This window comes from Aythya ferina, assembly GCF_964211825.1.
Source record: "Aythya ferina genome assembly, chromosome: 3".
Taxonomy (NCBI): domain Eukaryota; kingdom Metazoa; phylum Chordata; class Aves; order Anseriformes; family Anatidae; genus Aythya; species Aythya ferina.
Genome location: NC_140298.1, coordinates 87,354,407 through 87,362,543, shown reverse-complemented (window position 1 = coordinate 87,362,543; position 8,137 = coordinate 87,354,407). Strand labels below are relative to the sequence as shown.

The 8,137-nt window shown below is 38.8% G+C and overlaps 1 long non-coding RNA gene across 1 annotated transcript; it reads right to left on the bottom strand.

Annotated features, from left to right (window-relative positions):
• Nucleotides 1-4,362: 4,362 nt before the first annotated feature.
• On the bottom strand, nt 4,363-7,766 carry LOC311434638. Its single transcript, XR_014691614.1, has 3 exons — nt 7,561-7,766; nt 7,433-7,472; nt 4,363-4,770 (listed from the first exon to the last, which is right to left on the bottom strand). It is a non-coding gene; the product is annotated as an uncharacterized lncRNA (long non-coding RNA).
• Between the last annotated feature and the right edge of the window lie 371 nt (nt 7,767-8,137).

Genomic DNA, 8,137 nt, shown 5'->3' with positions numbered 1-8,137 from the left:
TTCCTGATGTCTATTTTTTTCATTCTTTTTTTTCTTTCCCTTATAATGACTTTATTCCTCTACCCTTGCAATAACTAGGACCATGATAATGCTGTGCCATCTACACTTCATCTTTTGTCTGTCACCCAAATGCTTTCAGCTTTCTTTTTTGCATTTGGCAGCATCAGTGAGGTCTAAATTTCCTAGCAACACTGACTGATGTGATTCAGCCTTAAAAAAAAAATCATACATTATATTCTCTGTATTCATTTTGAGTATATATTTGTTTATCTTCTCCAGATTAATTTTCAGTATATATTTGTTGAAGATCTGAAGTCAAGAACTATATGGATGTAAATGATCAGCTTGATTTTTTCCTTATCTTCCTGAACTGCTCACCTTGCCTGATGCAAATCACTTGCCTCCTCCTGCTTCCTACTTTTCTACACAGGGCATTGCAATCTGCTAATGTCTACCTCCCTCATGGTGTGAATGCAAATAAAGTTTAAACTGCTTGATACTTTATTTAGGCATTGACATGAAGCAGGTTTATCTTATTAAGATCAATATGGCAAACTACTGGTGGCTGAGATCTCACAGTGTCCAGATGCAGTTAGTCCCAGTTCTCAGGTGGGTACCATTTCCTACATCCTTGAAAGAGTAAGGCTTTGAGGAAAGTGAGGGTTTTACAATGGGTGTGTTGAGTCCCTTTACTCAGTGTAAAGATGGGGCAGAACTGGTTGCAATAACAATCTAGATGGAGAAAAGGATGAGTGGGGTTGCAAATTGCTCCTATATTACATGAGCAAGATGATCATGTATAGGAGAAAGGAATAACAGCATGGGAGAACTGGAAGCATGAGGAAGTAAGATGGCTTTCACAACATAAAGTGTATATACTCTCTCAAACTCAAAAAGAAATGAAGACTTCTAGATTAGCAGCCTTCTGACAGATGGTGGGACAGGTCTGGCTTGCAGGAGGTTTGTGGTGGCCCTTTTCCCCAGAGGCAGTGGAAAACAAGTTGTGTGAACTGCAAACAAAGCCAAATGCCACCTTGTGCTCCCCAAGCAGTGCAGGGTGACAAGAAGAGGGGCTAGATCAATGTGTAGGTCAGTACTGACTCCGTGCTGCTGGCAGCAAAACCGCCTCTTCAAGCTGATGTGGCATGACCTGTTTTACAGGTTGGAAAACATATTCCATGTATTCAAGATGCATTTAATTGGCCTGAACGTGAATCTCTTGCTCTGCATCACGTGCAGTCTACGTGCAATGTGGATCACTCCGTGAAGGATGTCAAGGAACAGGACACACGAGCATAAACAAGCCCAGCAAGAGTCAACAAAGTCAAGCTGCAGTGGAAAAAGGCAAACAACAGACTCTGATGTATAAACAAGAGTACATCTTGGGAGAAGCATGACGCCCTTCCACTTCTTAGCTACTGGGAACGCCATGGCCTCGTTTTGTTTAGGTCTGTAAGAGGAGATCAGTGGTCTGGCTGGTGAGCTCCCAGGGCAGACAACAAGGACTGTCTGGAACATGGGGAGGTTAAATGAATTAGGGTTGCTTGGAGCCCTTGGAGGCAGGGCTGTGGGATAAGATGTTTCTTGATCAGCTATGTCTAACTATGTCAAGAACTCTTGAAGTGTTGAGGGGAATGATTTTTGTGCTGTTGTCATGAGAGGTAAGATTAGAAGCAGACAAGTCAACTACAGCAAATAAGTTTCAGTGTAAATGTCAGGGAGAACATCCCGAACAGGACAGACCGTGGGACAGGCTGCTGTGGGAGGCAAGATGGCTGAAAAACTGCTTGGAAATCATGGGAGTTACAGTGAGGTTATGTGGTGTAAATGAGAACTGAGCCTCTGATTCCCTCCATAAGTCAATGCTGGTCCTAAAAATCATAGCAGGACCACTGTGACAACAGACTTCTGCTTTACAAAAGTACTCACAGAATTTGCAGGGTGATATGCTTGTTTTTGGAAAATGCCTCATTGGAAAGTATAGGATCTGACTTCCTATGAGAAAGGGCATCAGATACAATGATCTGAACTTCTGAGTTTTTGAGTGGGTGCCTACACCTGGTAGATGTGAGCAGGCACCCTAACTGCAGATCTAAGCATAGATGAGGTACCATTTTCTCAGGTTGCTCCTATGGTGAAGCCAAATCATATAATAGATTTTATATGTTCCAAAGCTCATTATCATTAAAAGGTTTAAATGATGTCTTTGTGACTGTGCTGCTTACAGCTGTGCTGTTGGACTACCTCATGCAGATTCAGCTTTACAGAGTACGAGCAAGCTACCCAGGGAGTGTTTTCATTAGTAGCTACAACTCTGTGCCAAGCTTTGTCTTTCATATCAGATTTCTGCTGAGCTTTCCTGCTTCTCCACCATTTTCTTCCCCAAGGATATAATCAGAGGTTACAAAACCAGAAAAATGATACTGAATGTGCAGCAGGCACATAATAATGCACAGAGAAAGCAAGATTGTGATAACCGAGATAACCAGGACACTTTTGATTTCTAGTTATGTGTTTCTATGAAAGCAGAGCTCATTTTTGCTTGTCCAAACAGATGTTGAACAAATGAACTATTTATCACTGAGTAAATTGTTTGCTGAAGGCGGGCTGTTAGGCAGAAGTACAGCTCTACACCCAGTACCTTTACAATCTATCTATAGATTAAGCTGGTATCGTCCCAATACCTCCAATACTTGCTGTACTTATAGCTTTGTCATGTTTTGACTACTATACCTGGCTCTACAAGGGCATTGGGCGTGCAGGACTAGGAGAGTGCACAACACCCCAAGAGGTTGTGCTGAAGATTAAACTTTGATGGGGCCAACTGCAACAGACTACTGCAAAGCATCCAACAATAACACCTCCCAAACAGGTGATGTGGTGTCTACTTAATCTATAATCTAGGTAGGGGACACTCGCTGCAGGCTGTGACTGTTACCAGTGATAGCTGACAACTGTTGGCCTGATTATTTGGAACAGAAACACCCACTGTTCTTTGGGAAGCTGACATAGCTGCAAGATGGAGGTTGATGACATGGATAATAAATAGGGGATTTCTGTAGTCCTTGGTAAGAAGACTTGTTACCTCCACACAGGCATCTTGGAGAGAGAAAGAGCAAGGATATATGGATGTCTCCACATCTTTAAACTTTCAGCTCTTGAAATTTTTTTGGCTCTGCTACATCTCTTCAAATAACCCATTAACAGTTATAGAAGGAGGTCTATTTGGGATGTTCAGAAACACCGCATGCTGCTAGTCACTGCTTTAAGTGACTGTGAGAATGACAGAGACTATACCTGGTACTCCACGTGTTTGTTGAGCAGAAATACAACCCAGCCTTCCCTGCAGGATTACGTGGAAACAGTGGTAAGTGTAGGGAGAGTTACCAGTTTTGCATACCCACATCTGTATGTCTTGAATGAAAGCACAGCAGTTTGTTATTTTGTGTTCTACAGCTTGCAGCTGCGTGTATAAACACTTTACATTTGAAATCCTCCCAGATCTGTGCGGGTGATGTGAAATCCCCAATGATGTAGGTCATATATCCTGGCAGGGGTTCAACTCAGCATCTCCAAATGAGTGTTGATGAGGTATGCAGACTCATCAGATGCTGTCTGTATTTCCATTCTTCTGGGGTGCAGATGCCCATGAAAGAAGACATGGTGCTGGGCCAGAGCAAGTACTAGAACTGCTGCCCTTGAGCCATTTTAGCTTTACCATCTGGGAAACAATCGATTGCATCCATTTAAAAAAAAAACAAGTCCTGCATTATTAGTTTCTTATTTATTTATTTATTTATTTACCCCTTGGCAAAAACAGTGATTTAAAAATTAGCAAAAACTGGTGCATGCCATGCTGTGCTTAGAGCCAGGTGTGGAATTTTCTCTGGGGGCCACCGATGGCTTTTGGCTGAGGCACCTTCCCAATGTGAGGATGCAATGCTCAGCTGCCAACTGCACATACTTTGACTAGTTAGGCCATCTTCAAGCACTCATGAGGAATACTTTAGAATCAGAAATGGAGATGAATTTCCATTCTTGCTTTCTGAAAATCCCAGAGTCCTAGAGAGCTGTAAATAATCTGTTCCTTTCAAAATGCACTCACTGCTTTCTGGTGAGCTAATTGTGATTGTAATAGCTTACTGGTAGGTTCAAACTGGAAAAAACATTACCAATAGTCAAAATGAAAAAAAAATCTACAGATACAGTATGGATGTAACTTGGGTAATGCCTAGAGAGCCTGGCAGGTCTGAGAACCAGATTACACTTTTTTTTTTTTTTTTATATCCTCTTTTTCCTTGTGCCAAAAAAACAAGAGTGTAACTCTAGTCCTACTCTTCAGCAAGCTGTATTGGACTTTATCTGTTTTTATTAGAGTGGTCAGTTTTTGTGCAAGTCTTTCCATACATAAAATTAAGTGCAGAAAATAAAGGAGGTAGAAAGATCAAATGACTGTGCTGTTACATTATTTTTTCTTTTATTACTTCCAGCAGAGTATATAAAGCCTATGTACTATCATGTTTTATGAGGGAGGCAGATGCTCAAATGGAGAGGTTCATATATAATTTGTGATCGAAAATCCCACTTTTTTAGTTTTCTTGGGAAATGCCACTAGTTTAGAGAAAACTCACATTCAGTCACAATTCGTTTTCACTGATGGTTCCCAAACAGAGTTCCTATTGCAGAGTCCCAAAGCCACAGGAATGTATCAAGTTTCCTTTCAAGCTTCCAGATGATCTACAAGCATTTCAGTAAGCCCTGGGTAGACTCCTGATACAAAAGTAGATAAATTAAATCCCTTTATAAATGAAAGAACTTGCAGTCCCGTACCCAAAGATCTTTTTAATGGGATTTTATTTAAATATAATTATAGAAAGAATTTATTGCTTTTATAAAAGTTTATCAGGTAAAGCAATACAGATACACTTGCTAAAAGGTTTTGCAAACAAAGATTTTCAGAAGTTCAAAAAGCAGTTTAGTCCCCAGCTGCCATGAGCAGCAAATTCCCATTTTGAAAAATCTCCTGTAACTGATTGTAACTGATGCACTGATTTTCTAAACAGATTTTCTGAAACTAGATTCTGCTTCACATCAACCCTCTAGACAGCCTCTCAGGTGCTAAACTAAGGGGATATGGTGTGCAGCTTCAGCTGAGTGTAATGTAACTGAAAACTTGTCAACTGAAAATGTTCTGGTTAGATCATTAAACTGCTTCATGTTGTGTTTTCCTTAGGGTATGTGAAACTTCACGCATACACACAATATCCAATTTTAAATGGTTAATGGAGAAGCAGCTGTCAATTCAGCATGCTCAGGTAAGTCAGGACTTGGTGTACACTGAACCACTACTGCTAAATGGGACAACTGCAGTGTCCTTCTCAGTGGCCACAGCTCATCTGTGCCAGGCATTATACCAATATGGAGCAAAAAGTTCCTACTACAGAAGGCTCACATGAAACAAGGAGGGCACAAAAAAGTGCAGAGAGATGAAGGAGCATAAGAAAACAGTGAGACAACAACAAAGCAGCAGGAACGTGAATCTCAATTGATAGCATGTGTCTGTTAGAGTCCAGGTGTAGATGAGAACATGGGACCAGGTGTTCTCATCTCCTCTTTGTATCTCTTTAATGCTACCAAATATTAACAGGCATTAGCTTACTATAACTGTGTATTAAAATTGTGATTATGCTACTTTGCATGATTTGTACATTAAAGACATATAAAGATCATTAAGATTGCTTTGAGTAGGACCCTTAGTGTCATAATGTGTTTTAAGGTTCAGAGGAAGAACGATGATGACTTGAGTCAGATAGAAACTTTAGGATAATTGCAAATTTGAGGGTGACAGATTGCTACTTGGTTAAAAATATGAAAAAAATAATAAAAAACAACAAACAACCAAAAAAAACCACACACACACACAAAAACAAAAAACAAAACAAAACAAACAAACAAAAAAAAAAAAACGAAAAACAAACACACACACACAAAAACCCAGCCTTTCTTTGTTTTTATTACTCCCCCATGTAATTAGCTATTCTGGAAATATCATTAAAATGGCTTAAAAAGAAATGTTAGCCATAAGAGAAGTTTAATCATTGCATTCAGTTTTCTCTGTGGAAAATCATAGGTTTTAAATGTAATTGAATGTAAGAGTTCTGCAGATGTAATTGTTGTGCCTTTTAAAAGAAAAAATTAAATAGATGTGACACTCTCCTAATTAGCTCATCTTCCTCTTGCACACCGACTCACCTCTGTGTACAGAACTGGTGAGTGAAAAAATCACACAAGAAAATGAGAAATGAAAGAAATTTAAAATAATAATAAAAAATCTGTCTTCGTTTTATGTTCAGCAAATACTGCGTTTATAAATAGAATGGCTGACCACTGTATTCTGGCACTGCCTTGCCATGCAGAAGGTAATTCAGAAACTGAGGAGGTCCAGAAGAACGATGAGGGTGGTGAGATTATATAGAGAGGATTCCAGACCCAGCAACTTTGGAAAATTTGAATCAAACTTGAACTTCATTAAAGTTTCTGAGTTTCTTTCCTGAATTTTGGAAATATCAATGCTGTACAATTTCTCCCACGGCTTAATGCTTTATTTTTTGCAGCCTTGGGGAGAGATGCTAAATCAGTTTGATTCAGAGTTAGCTCTAGAGAGCAACTTCATCTCAGGCACAGATGCTGCTGAGTACTGTAATAAAGCCAACAGTTTTGCGCCTCTGAGAGACTGACCTCATTGCAAAGGCTTAAGATGCAAGGCATTTTAAGTGCTGGGAAAATCGTTGTCAGCCAACTGTATTGGGAAATATTTGTGTCTGAGTGAAGGGTAGCACACATTCTTGTGTAGATGAAGAAAGATGTATGTTCATCTGGCTGTACTTCAGAGCACTGTATGTACTTCTCTGTATCTAGTATATGATATGGACAAATGTCTGGAACTGGCAGATACTATTTTTTGTTAAACATTTGGTGCTACCTACAATCATTTCATGTGTTATTACAAACCCAGGGATGTAATAGAAGGTCTGATAAAAGCTGGACATCTGTTTGCAAGGGTCAAATTTTGAAACAACAGGAAAACAAACAAGAAGTAGATGCAAGTTTCCTGATGTAAATACTCAGAAGACATGTTTTACCTGCGAAACTGAGGCAGAAGCACAAAGGTCTTCTGAGAGCTCTGTTTTGAGGGTTCAAGATGGCTCAAGTTGCTAATTTGGCCCAAGGTTTGTTATTGTGTATTGGGATAAAAGAAGGAATATTGATCATCTTGGTGTAATTCCAGAAGATTCCTGCAGAAATTTATTAGAATTTCCTGTTTTTCTCTTTCTCTTCCTTTCAGTTTTGATGCTGAATGTGAACTTTCAAACCAAAATATTCTTGAAAGATTTCTATTCTGAGAATGTTTCACAAAAAGTGTATTACATACCTTTGCAGTGTCATCATCTATTTATGGCAATGATTTCATTCTGTAAAAATTGTAATTCACTATAAAGTTAGAGAAAATACCATAAAACATTGCTGGAATTGCAGAAAAAAATGCTAAGTCTAACTCACCTACCAGAAGCTTGAGCATTTCAGTAAGTTGACATTCAAATTTGATTAACATATTCCGGATTCACTGAATTGTGATAGTTTTCCTCAAATGATCTTCCTGACTTCATTTAATAAAATTAAATTCAAGAATTATTTAATCTTTGATGTTTCAGAGACTTGATGGGAGGTGGGTGGGACACTTGCATTTCTCCAAACGCTTTTGTTAATATTGGAAAAAATAATATTTGAAGATTTTGTCACGGTATAGTGTAGGGCAGTCCAGTTATGGTAGTGTCTATTGCTTAACAACCTCAAAGAAATCAAGTGCAATAGTGTATCAAAGTCATAAAAAGACTGGAGAATGTGGCATTAAAATTCAAACACAGCTTTGGATTCTAATGAGAGGCAATATGAAGATAGTTGCTTCAGAAAAACAAACAAACAAACAAAAAACAAACAAACAAAAAAACCTCCCAAGGAGAAACAGCTGGTTTTGACCTACTATGTGTTTATCAGTTCATGACATTCCATTTTCATGGCCCCAAACTCATAAAACAATGAATAATATCTTTAATACTAACACATTAAAGCATTTTTT